The sequence below is a fragment of the Neodiprion pinetum genome, chromosome 1 (genome assembly GCF_021155775.2).
Source record: "Neodiprion pinetum isolate iyNeoPine1 chromosome 1, iyNeoPine1.2, whole genome shotgun sequence".
Taxonomy (NCBI): domain Eukaryota; kingdom Metazoa; phylum Arthropoda; class Insecta; order Hymenoptera; family Diprionidae; genus Neodiprion; species Neodiprion pinetum.
Window position 1 is genome coordinate 19,778,210 of NC_060232.1, and position 12,260 is coordinate 19,790,469.

Sequence of the window (12,260 nt, forward strand, 5' to 3'; positions counted from 1 at the left end):
GTACTGTTAATTTTTCTGGCGTAATGTTTCGTCTGTAAATTTGTATTTTTTAACAATAGTTTTATTATGTGAATGTGAAAGTAGAGGAACAGAGGATAGATAGGAATACAAAAAGTAATGGACGCATTACATATGTACAAAATATATTATTCTTTTCTCAATTTAGCCACTTTATTCTGTACAACGAAACATTTTTGTTTCTTTTGATTCTCTTGATACGTGAGTTGACGCATTCTTAGCCGTATAATATAATAAAATATAGGGACGGAGAATATTTTAGAAGCATGCTTCATGCAGGGAAACGTAAAATTATAATTAGAAAGTATTTCAGCTAGTGTTAAATTAAAGACATTTTTATCGCGAGCGTGTTTAGCGAAGCAAGACTCAACAAACGTTATTAGCTTTACGAAATGTGTATTAGCGTGTATTAGTCGCCCTCGGGACTTCACGTCGACTAACTTTGATGTTGAAGACGAGTATTCGCTATTATTTTGGAGAACATTCCGACATTCCTCACACACATCATAACGTCGTAGAACTAGATTGCCTGCAACTGTATAGGGGGCTTTCCACGTCAGATCGACCTGCCCATAAGACTGACCCTCTTTGAATTTGTTTAAACTTCGTGAAAACTTTCTGTTACTTGTCGAGAGTGTTTGGGATTTTTTAAAGATTCTTACTCGACGACGCTTAGACGTTAGCATTCGGTATAATAGGTATGTGCGGAAATCGGAAACGTTCGAATTGTAATTAAGTATTGCTCAAAAACTATTGATTCCATGAAAAAAGTTGTAAATTATGCAAAAAGTTATCGGAGCTGCTGGAAACCCGTGAAAGCTCAAAGAATGTTAGATTTTCAGATTTCTCAAAAGCGGCATAATTTTTTTCAACAAAAATTTCAGAGGATGTTTCTTTCTTACTGTTCAAAAACTTGTATAATCTTCATCATGGGCCGTGATCTAGTTTCTAAGCTATGAATTTTTTTAAATTCTGAAAAAAAATCAGAAAATGTTCCTAGGAGCCCACCACTACCTGTGGGCTCTGACCACTTTCTGACAATTGCGATTGGTATCGCGTTGGCTGCTCAATCAGGTGGTAACTGTCAGCCAATAAAATTCAAACGACTTGACGCACGCGCATAAGGTGCGCACTTTCCTCATGGACGCACGGTATAATCATCGAGTGTATTTAATTCGGGCAATTGTTCAAAAATATGTTAAAACCCAATTATTTTATATTGGTAAAAATATGATAACTAATGTTAGTGATAGGCAGAACTTTAATAAACTTTTGCTTTTCAAAGGGCAATGACTTTGTAAACTCAAGTAATAAAAATTAGTACGTATTTTTATTCGTGATCCTAATGACTGTCCCTTTCCCAATTGAAATTGTATATATTATAATCGATAAATTGAAAATGAAAGGTTCGTCGAAGTTCCGGTCAGGAAGAAGAAGAAATTTAATAGTTGAAAAACGTGAATATACAAAATCTACGTTTCGGCCGGGCCCTGCCGACCATCCTCAGGAAATAAAATCTAAATAGTTAACAAAAAATAGGATGCTTCAACAAAACAAATCAGAGTTGAGAGCATGGAATATGTTTAACAATACAATATTTGTTGTTTTACAGAATTAAGTGAAAATTAAACAGTTTTAACGCAGCTGTCAAAGTGACAGTTTTAGGTTACGTGTCAAAATTTGAAGATAGGTTAATCAGATGAAAAATTGGTTTAAGAGAAATGAAAATTTGTCAGAAAAAAGCTTATTAATAATTTGGAACAAAGGAGATGGGAAAAGATTAAATTAATTTAGAAAAGATTACTCACAAAAAAATGACAACCGGTACATGCTTAGATGTTGTTAGTGGTACAGCATTTCGGACGGAAGTGAAGGTTAGCGGGGAACCATCCGTAAATCTATGTTGTTGATCACGTGTGAGATTTGAACTGTGCTCGAAAGTCATGGAGTACAAAGGCAGTGACCAATCAGGAGTGAGGGGCGTTACTGTTTTGAGAACCAACGATAATGTAGACTAGAGGATGTTGGAGTATAGGTGGCTAAGATTTTCGATATCTGTACGTTTGTTAACCGAGTTCCTTTTGTTCTTAGAGATATGTATCATTTCTTTGATAATGCGTTTGTACCAATTAGGTTCTGTAGCAAGGGTTATAGAGTTGTTAAACTCGAAATTGTGACCCAGGGTCAAAGCGTGATCTGCTAAAGCGCATCTTTCAGTGACATGGCATTTGATATTAGAACGATGACCAGAAATTCTATTTTTTAGGTGTTGTGACGTTTGTCCAATATAACTCATGCTACAGTCTCGACATGGTATTTTATATACACAGTTGATTTTCTCTAAATTAGGAGTAACAGATTTAAGATGAGAAAAAAGAGACAGTTTGGTAGTATTAGATATTTTAAAAGTAATTTCAATTCCCTCGTTCTTAAGAATTTTTTGGATTTGGCTAGATAGATTTTCTACATACGGTATAGAGATAGAGTTTTTAAATTTATCATTAACATCAGTTGGATTGTTGGAGTCTACATTCCAATCAATCGAGTTGTACATTTTTTCTATTCTATACTTTTTGATATCATTGATGAATTTGATAGGGTAGCCATTGGAAGTAAGAGTTATTTCTACAAGTTTTAAATTCTTTTTAAGGAATTGAGGGTTTGATATTTTAAGGCAGCGATCGAACAAGGATATGGCGACAGATTTTTTGTGTTTGATGGGATGATGTGAGTTGAAATGAATGTATCTCCCAGACCAGGTTGGTTTATGGTGCCAATCTAAGATTATGGTGTTATTGTGGTTGATTACCATAGTGTCTAAAAAACTGATTTTTCCATCTTTTTCCAACTCGAGAGTGAATTGGATACGTGGGTGAAAGCTGTTGAATTTATTAAGAAGGAGTTGTAGATTTTCGTTTTTAACACACGTTATAATATCATCGACGTAACGATAGTAAAAAGGTAGGCTGAAAGGAAGATTTGAAATGATTTTTTTTTCTAAGTGTTCAAGTACCAGATTCGCTACTACTGGGCTAATCGGTGAGCCCATTGCTACGCCAAAAATTTGTTGGTAGAAATTATCTTTGTAGGCGAAATAGCATGAATCTAGACACAGTTTGGTGGCGGCTAGAAATTCTTTTTTATTAATGTTAGTGTGACCTTTCAAATTGGGCCAGTTTTTACTGATGATCGATATCGCTAGTTTAGTTGGAATGTTGGTAAACAATGATTTGACATCTAGGGATACTAACAGGTGATTAGGCGGAATTGTTTTTCCCCTGATTTTGTTTACAAAGGACCAAGTGTCCTTGATGTGATAGTCTGATGTACCTGTTATGTTAGATAAGACACAAGAAAAAAATCTCGAGATTTTGTAGGTGGGGGAATTGATGTTAGAAACAATCGGTCTGAGTGGAACATTTTCTTTATGAATTTTTGGTAGAAAATAAATTTTAGGAGGAAGAGAGTTATATGTTTTGAGATGTTTAGCCGAGTTGGAATCTATAAATTTTTTTTCTGTTGCCATAGACTTATCATATCGTTGACTTGTTTTTGTACTTTTAAAGTGGGATCACGAGAGATAAGGTTATAGGTAGTCGAATCATTAAGGATATCTTGACATTTTTGTTCAAACTCCATCTTTTCCATGACGACTGTAATGTTACCTTTGTCGGCATCGGTGACAACTAGGTGGTTATTATGTTTTAAGAATTCCTTGGTATGTTTAACCTTGGAGGTTATTTCAAAGTGAGTAGTGGGAGGATTTTTGCCAAGTTTGTTGCTAATGAGTTGGCTAATATTAGATCTTACTTTGTCTTTGGTGATTCCACTTTTGTTAAAAAGAGCTAATTCTACGCTGCTTACAATATCATCAATAGGTAAATTAATATTATTAAATGGTAAACCGTGATTAGGACCGAGTGATAAGGTATCTTTAATTTCAGAAGGTAAATCTGTCTTAGATAGGTTAACTAACCAATTATTATTGTGAAACTCTTTAGGAGTATGTATAAATTTAAGTTTGTTGAATTTTCTAATATTATCTGTCTTAATAGCATTGAATAAACGATTGGCCTTATTTATATCCAAGTTGAAGTTTTTATAATCCAAATTTGTGAAATGGTTCGAGAAGAAAAGGTTGATATTATTATTAAGTTCTTGGATTAACTGCCTTTCTTGTCGATAACATGTTTTAATTTCAAGCGACAGACACTTTTGTTGAAAAACGCGTAATGCTTTGATGAAAGTTTTTTCACTTTTTAAATGTTGAAGGTTTTTGATTTTAAAATTTAGAAAATTTGGAATAATTCCAAATTGGCGGCATTTAAGGAGGAACACCTTACGGTTTTTGATGCGTGCTAGTTTTTGCCGGTAGTTCCAGATCTTCTTGGTTTGTGAGTGATTTGAAGTTCGGTATGACGTAGGATGACGGTGGTACGAGACGTCCACGAAGCCGTTTCGATGCATTGTGTTTAGGAAAGAAATTTGTGACCGGGAGGTAGATTGAAAATGAAAGGTTCGTCGAAGTTCCGGTCAGGAAGAAGAAGAAATTTAATAGTTGAAAAACGTGAATATACAAAATCTACGTTTCGGCCGGGCCCTGCCGACCATCCTCAGGAAATAAAATCTAAATAGTTAACAAAAAATAGGATGCTTCAACAAAACAAATCAGAGTTGAGAGCATGGAATATGTTTAACAATACAATATTTGTTGTTTTACAGAATTAAGTGAAAATTAAACAGTTTTAACGCAGCTGTCAAAGTGACAGTTTTAGGTTACGTGTCAAAATTTGAAGATAGGTTAATCAGATGAAAAATTGGTTTAAGAGAAATGAAAATTTGTCAGAAAAAAGCTTATTAATAATTTGGAACAAAGGAGATGGGAAAAGATTAAATTAATTTAGAAAAGATTACTCACAAAAAAATGACAACCGGTACATGCTTAGATGTTGTTAGTGGTACAGCATTTCGGACGGAAGTGAAGGTTAGCGGGGAACCATCCGTAAATCTATGTTGTTGATCACGTGTGAGATTTGAACTGTGCTCGAAAGTCATGGAGTACAAAGGCAGTGACCAATCAGGAGTGAGGGGCGTTACTGTTTTGAGAACCAACGATAATGTAGACTAGAGGATGTTGGAGTATAGGTGGCTAAGATTTTCGATATCTGTACGTTTGTTAACCGAGTTCCTTTTGTTCTTAGAGATATGTATCATTTCTTTGATAATGCGTTTGTACCAATTAGGTTCTGTAGCAAGGGTTATAGAGTTGTTAAACTCGAAATTGTGACCCAGGGTCAAAGCGTGATCTGCTAAAGCGCATCTTTCAGTGACATGGCATTTGATATTAGAACGATGACCAGAAATTCTATTTTTTAGGTGTTGTGACGTTTGTCCAATATAACTCATGCTACAGTCTCGACATGGTATTTTATATACACAGTTGATTTTCTCTAAATTAGGAGTAACAGATTTAAGATGAGAAAAAAGAGACAGTTTGGTAGTATTAGATATTTTAAAAGTAATTTCAATTCCCTCGTTCTTAAGAATTTTTTGGATTTGGCTAGATAGATTTTCTACATACGGTATAGAGATAGAGTTTTTAAATTTATCATTAACATCAGTTGGATTGTTGGAGTCTACATTCCAATCAATCGAGTTGTACATTTTTTCTATTCTATACTTTTTGATATCATTGATGAATTTGATAGGGTAGCCATTGGAAGTAAGAGTTATTTCTACAAGTTTTAAATTCTTTTTAAGGAATTGAGGGTTTGATATTTTAAGGCAGCGATCGAACAAGGATATGGCGACAGATTTTTTGTGTTTGATGGGATGATGTGAGTTGAAATGAATGTATCTCCCAGACCAGGTTGGTTTATGGTGCCAATCTAAGATTATGGTGTTATTGTGGTTGATTACCATAGTGTCTAAAAAACTGATTTTTCCATCTTTTTCCAACTCGAGAGTGAATTGGATACGTGGGTGAAAGCTGTTGAATTTATTAAGAAGGAGTTGTAGATTTTCGTTTTTAACACACGTTATAATATCATCGACGTAACGATAGTAAAAAGGTAGGCTGAAAGGAAGATTTGAAATGATTTTTTTTTCTAAGTGTTCAAGTACCAGATTCGCTACTACTGGGCTAATCGGTGAGCCCATTGCTACGCCAAAAATTTGTTGGTAGAAATTATCTTTGTAGGCGAAATAGCATGAATCTAGACACAGTTTGGTGGCGGCTAGAAATTCTTTTTTATTAATGTTAGTGTGACCTTTCAAATTGGGCCAGTTTTTACTGATGATCGATATCGCTAGTTTAGTTGGAATGTTGGTAAACAATGATTTGACATCTAGGGATACTAACAGGTGATTAGGCGGAATTGTTTTTCCCCTGATTTTGTTTACAAAGGACCAAGTGTCCTTGATGTGATAGTCTGATGTACCTGTTATGTTAGATAAGACACAAGAAAAAAATCTCGAGATTTTGTAGGTGGGGGAATTGATGTTAGAAACAATCGGTCTGAGTGGAACATTTTCTTTATGAATTTTTGGTAGAAAATAAATTTTAGGAGGAAGAGAGTTATATGTTTTGAGATGTTTAGCCGAGTTGGAATCTATAAATTTTTTTCTGTTGCCATAGACTTATCATATCGTTGACTTGTTTTTGTACTTTTAAAGTGGGATCACGAGAGATAAGGTTATAGGTAGTCGAATCATTAAGGATATCTTGACATTTTTGTTCAAACTCCATCTTTTCCATGACGACTGTAATGTTACCTTTGTCGGCATCGGTGACAACTAGGTGGTTATTATGTTTTAAGAATTCCTTGGTATGTTTAACCTTGGAGGTTATTTCAAAGTGAGTAGTGGGAGGATTTTTGCCAAGTTTGTTGCTAATGAGTTGGCTAATATTAGATCTTACTTTGTCTTTGGTGATTCCACTTTTGTTAAAAAGAGCTAATTCTACGCTGCTTACAATATCATCAATAGGTAAATTAATATTATTAAATGGTAAACCGTGATTAGGACCGAGTGATAAGGTATCTTTAATTTCAGAAGGTAAATCTGTCTTAGATAGGTTAACTAACCAATTATTATTGTGAAACTCTTTAGGAGTATGTATAAATTTAAGTTTGTTGAATTTTCTAATATTATCTGTCTTAATAGCATTGAATAAACGATTGGCCTTATTTATATCCAAGTTGAAGTTTTTATAATCCAAATTTGTGAAATGGTTCGAGAAGAAAAGGTTGATATTATTATTAAGTTCTTGGATTAACTGCCTTTCTTGTCGATAACATGTTTTAATTTCAAGCGACAGACACTTTTGTTGAAAAACGCGTAATGCTTTGATGAAAGTTTTTTCACTTTTTAAATGTTGAAGGTTTTTGATTTTAAAATTTAGAAAATTTGGAATAATTCCAAATTGGCGGCATTTAAGGAGGAACACCTTACGGTTTTTGATGCGTGCTAGTTTTTGCCGGTAGTTCCAGATCTTCTTGGTTTGTGAGTGATTTGAAGTTCGGTATGACGTAGGATGACGGTGGTACGAGACGTCCACGAAGCCGTTTCGATGCATTGTGTTTAGGAAAGAAATTTGTGACCGGGAGGTAGATTGAAAATGAAAGGTTCGTCGAAGTTCCGGTCAGGAAGAAGAAGAAATTTAATAGTTGAAAAACGTGAATATACAAAATCTACGTTTCGGCCGGGCCCTGCCGACCATCCTCAGGAAATAAAATCTAAATAGTTAACAAAAAATAGGATGCTTCAACAAAACAAATCAGAGTTGAGAGCATGGAATATGTTTAACAATACAATATTTGTTGTTTTACAGAATTAAGTGAAAATTAAACAGTTTTAACGCAGCTGTCAAAGTGACAGTTTTAGGTTACGTGTCAAAATTTGAAGATAGGTTAATCAGATGAAAAATTGGTTTAAGAGAAATGAAAATTTGTCAGAAAAAAGCTTATTAATAATTTGGAACAAAGGAGATGGGAAAAGATTAAATTAATTTAGAAAAGATTACTCACAAAAAAATGACAACCGGTACATGCTTAGATGTTGTTAGTGGTACAGCATTTCGGACGGAAGTGAAGGTTAGCGGGGAACCATCCGTAAATCTATGTTGTTGATCACGTGTGAGATTTGAACTGTGCTCGAAAGTCATGGAGTACAAAGGCAGTGACCAATCAGGAGTGAGGGGCGTTACTGTTTTGAGAACCAACGATAATGTAGACTAGAGGATGTTGGAGTATAGGTGGCTAAGATTTTCGATATCTGTACGTTTGTTAACCGAGTTCCTTTTGTTCTTAGAGATATGTATCATTTCTTTGATAATGCGTTTGTACCAATTAGGTTCTGTAGCAAGGGTTATAGAGTTGTTAAACTCGAAATTGTGACCCAGGGTCAAAGCGTGATCTGCTAAAGCGCATCTTTCAGTGACATGGCATTTGATATTAGAACGATGACCAGAAATTCTATTTTTTAGGTGTTGTGACGTTTGTCCAATATAACTCATGCTACAGTCTCGACATGGTATTTTATATACACAGTTGATTTTCTCTAAATTAGGAGTAACAGATTTAAGATGAGAAAAAAGAGACAGTTTGGTAGTATTAGATATTTTAAAAGTAATTTCAATTCCCTCGTTCTTAAGAATTTTTTGGATTTGGCTAGATAGATTTTCTACATACGGTATAGAGATAGAGTTTTTAAATTTATCATTAACATCAGTTGGATTGTTGGAGTCTACATTCCAATCAATCGAGTTGTACATTTTTTCTATTCTATACTTTTTGATATCATTGATGAATTTGATAGGGTAGCCATTGGAAGTAAGAGTTATTTCTACAAGTTTTAAATTCTTTTTAAGGAATTGAGGGTTTGATATTTTAAGGCAGCGATCGAACAAGGATATGGCGACAGATTTTTTGTGTTTGATGGGATGATGTGAGTTGAAATGAATGTATCTCCCAGACCAGGTTGGTTTATGGTGCCAATCTAAGATTATGGTGTTATTGTGGTTGATTACCATAGTGTCTAAAAAACTGATTTTTCCATCTTTTTCCAACTCGAGAGTGAATTGGATACGTGGGTGAAAGCTGTTGAATTTATTAAGAAGGAGTTGTAGATTTTCGTTTTTAACACACGTTATAATATCATCGACGTAACGATAGTAAAAAGGTAGGCTGAAAGGAAGATTTGAAATGATTTTTTTTTCTAAGTGTTCAAGTACCAGATTCGCTACTACTGGGCTAATCGGTGAGCCCATTGCTACGCCAAAAATTTGTTGGTAGAAATTATCTTTGTAGGCGAAATAGCATGAATCTAGACACAGTTTGGTGGCGGCTAGAAATTCTTTTTTATTAATGTTAGTGTGACCTTTCAAATTGGGCCAGTTTTTACTGATGATCGATATCGCTAGTTTAGTTGGAATGTTGGTAAACAATGATTTGACATCTAGGGATACTAACAGGTGATTAGGCGGAATTGTTTTTCCCCTGATTTTGTTTACAAAGGACCAAGTGTCCTTGATGTGATAGTCTGATGTACCTGTTATGTTAGATAAGACACAAGAAAAAAATCTCGAGATTTTGTAGGTGGGGGAATTGATGTTAGAAACAATCGGTCTGAGTGGAACATTTTCTTTATGAATTTTTGGTAGAAAATAAATTTTAGGAGGAAGAGAGTTATATGTTTTGAGATGTTTAGCCGAGTTGGAATCTATAAATTTTTTCTGTTGCCATAGACTTATCATATCGTTGACTTGTTTTTGTACTTTTAAAGTGGGATCACGAGAGATAAGGTTATAGGTAGTCGAATCATTAAGGATATCTTGACATTTTTGTTCAAACTCCATCTTTTCCATGACGACTGTAATGTTACCTTTGTCGGCATCGGTGACAACTAGGTGGTTATTATGTTTTAAGAATTCCTTGGTATGTTTAACCTTGGAGGTTATTTCAAAGTGAGTAGTGGGAGGATTTTTGCCAAGTTTGTTGCTAATGAGTTGGCTAATATTAGATCTTACTTTGTCTTTGGTGATTCCACTTTTGTTAAAAAGAGCTAATTCTACGCTGCTTACAATATCATCAATAGGTAAATTAATATTATTAAATGGTAAACCGTGATTAGGACCGAGTGATAAGGTATCTTTAATTTCAGAAGGTAAATCTGTCTTAGATAGGTTAACTAACCAATTATTATTGTGAAACTCTTTAGGAGTATGTATAAATTTAAGTTTGTTGAATTTTCTAATATTATCTGTCTTAATAGCATTGAATAAACGATTGGCCTTATTTATATCCAAGTTGAAGTTTTTATAATCCAAATTTGTGAAATGGTTCGAGAAGAAAAGGTTGATATTATTATTAAGTTCTTGGATTAACTGCCTTTCTTGTCGATAACATGTTTTAATTTCAAGCGACAGACACTTTTGTTGAAAAACGCGTAATGCTTTGATGAAAGTTTTTTCACTTTTTAAATGTTGAAGGTTTTTGATTTTAAAATTTAGAAAATTTGGAATAATTCCAAATTGGCGGCATTTAAGGAGGAACACCTTACGGTTTTTGATGCGTGCTAGTTTTTGCCGGTAGTTCCAGATCTTCTTGGTTTGTGAGTGATTTGAAGTTCGGTATGACGTAGGATGACGGTGGTACGAGACGTCCACGAAGCCGTTTCGATGCATTGTGTTTAGGAAAGAAATTTGTGACCGGGAGGTAGATTGAAAATGAAAGGTTCGTCGAAGTTCCGGTCAGGAAGAAGAAGAAATTTAATAGTTGAAAAACGTGAATATACAAAATCTACGTTTCGGCCGGGCCCTGCCGACCATCCTCAGGAAATAAAATCTAAATAGTTAACAAAAAATAGGATGCTTCAACAAAACAAATCAGAGTTGAGAGCATGGAATATGTTTAACAATACAATATTTGTTGTTTTACAGAATTAAGTGAAAATTAAACAGTTTTAACGCAGCTGTCAAAGTGACAGTTTTAGGTTACGTGTCAAAATTTGAAGATAGGTTAATCAGATGAAAAATTGGTTTAAGAGAAATGAAAATTTGTCAGAAAAAAGCTTATTAATAATTTGGAACAAAGGAGATGGGAAAAGATTAAATTAATTTAGAAAAGATTACTCACAAAAAAATGACAACCGGTACATGCTTAGATGTTGTTAGTGGTACAGCATTTCGGACGGAAGTGAAGGTTAGCGGGGAACCATCCGTAAATCTATGTTGTTGATCACGTGTGAGATTTGAACTGTGCTCGAAAGTCATGGAGTACAAAGGCAGTGACCAATCAGGAGTGAGGGGCGTTACTGTTTTGAGAACCAACGATAATGTAGACTAGAGGATGTTGGAGTATAGGTGGCTAAGATTTTCGATATCTGTACGTTTGTTAACCGAGTTCCTTTTGTTCTTAGAGATATGTATCATTTCTTTGATAATGCGTTTGTACCAATTAGGTTCTGTAGCAAGGGTTATAGAGTTGTTAAACTCGAAATTGTGACCCAGGGTCAAAGCGTGATCTGCTAAAGCGCATCTTTCAGTGACATGGCATTTGATATTAGAACGATGACCAGAAATTCTATTTTTTAGGTGTTGTGACGTTTGTCCAATATAACTCATGCTACAGTCTCGACATGGTATTTTATATACACAGTTGATTTTCTCTAAATTAGGAGTAACAGATTTAAGATGAGAAAAAAGAGACAGTTTGGTAGTATTAGATATTTTAAAAGTAATTTCAATTCCCTCGTTCTTAAGAATTTTTTGGATTTGGCTAGATAGATTTTCTACATACGGTATAGAGATAGAGTTTTTAAATTTATCATTAACATCAGTTGGATTGTTGGAGTCTACATTCCAATCAATCGAGTTGTACATTTTTTCTATTCTATACTTTTTGATATCATTGATGAATTTGATAGGGTAGCCATTGGAAGTAAGAGTTATTTCTACAAGTTTTAAATTCTTTTTAAGGAATTGAGGGTTTGATATTTTAAGGCAGCGATCGAACAAGGATATGGCGACAGATTTTTTGTGTTTGATGGGATGATGTGAGTTGAAATGAATGTATCTCCCAGACCAGGTTGGTTTATGGTGCCAATCTAAGATTATGGTGTTATTGTGGTTGATTACCATAGTGTCTAAAAAACTGATTTTTCCATCTTTTTCCAACTCGAGAGTGAATTGGATACGTGGGTGAAAGCTGTTGAATTTATTAAGAAGGAGTTGTAGATTTTCG

At 34.4% G+C, this 12,260-nt stretch overlaps 1 long non-coding RNA gene across 1 annotated transcript; it reads right to left on the bottom strand.

Annotated features, from left to right (window-relative positions):
* Positions 1–4,484: 4,484 nt before the first annotated feature.
* On the bottom strand, positions 4,485–8,695 carry LOC124218912 (uncharacterized). The gene is made up of 2 exons (XR_006883239.2): positions 7,471–8,695; positions 4,485–4,645 (listed from the first exon to the last, which is right to left on the bottom strand). It is a non-coding gene; the product is annotated as an uncharacterized lncRNA (long non-coding RNA).
* Between the last annotated feature and the right edge of the window lie 3,565 nt (positions 8,696–12,260).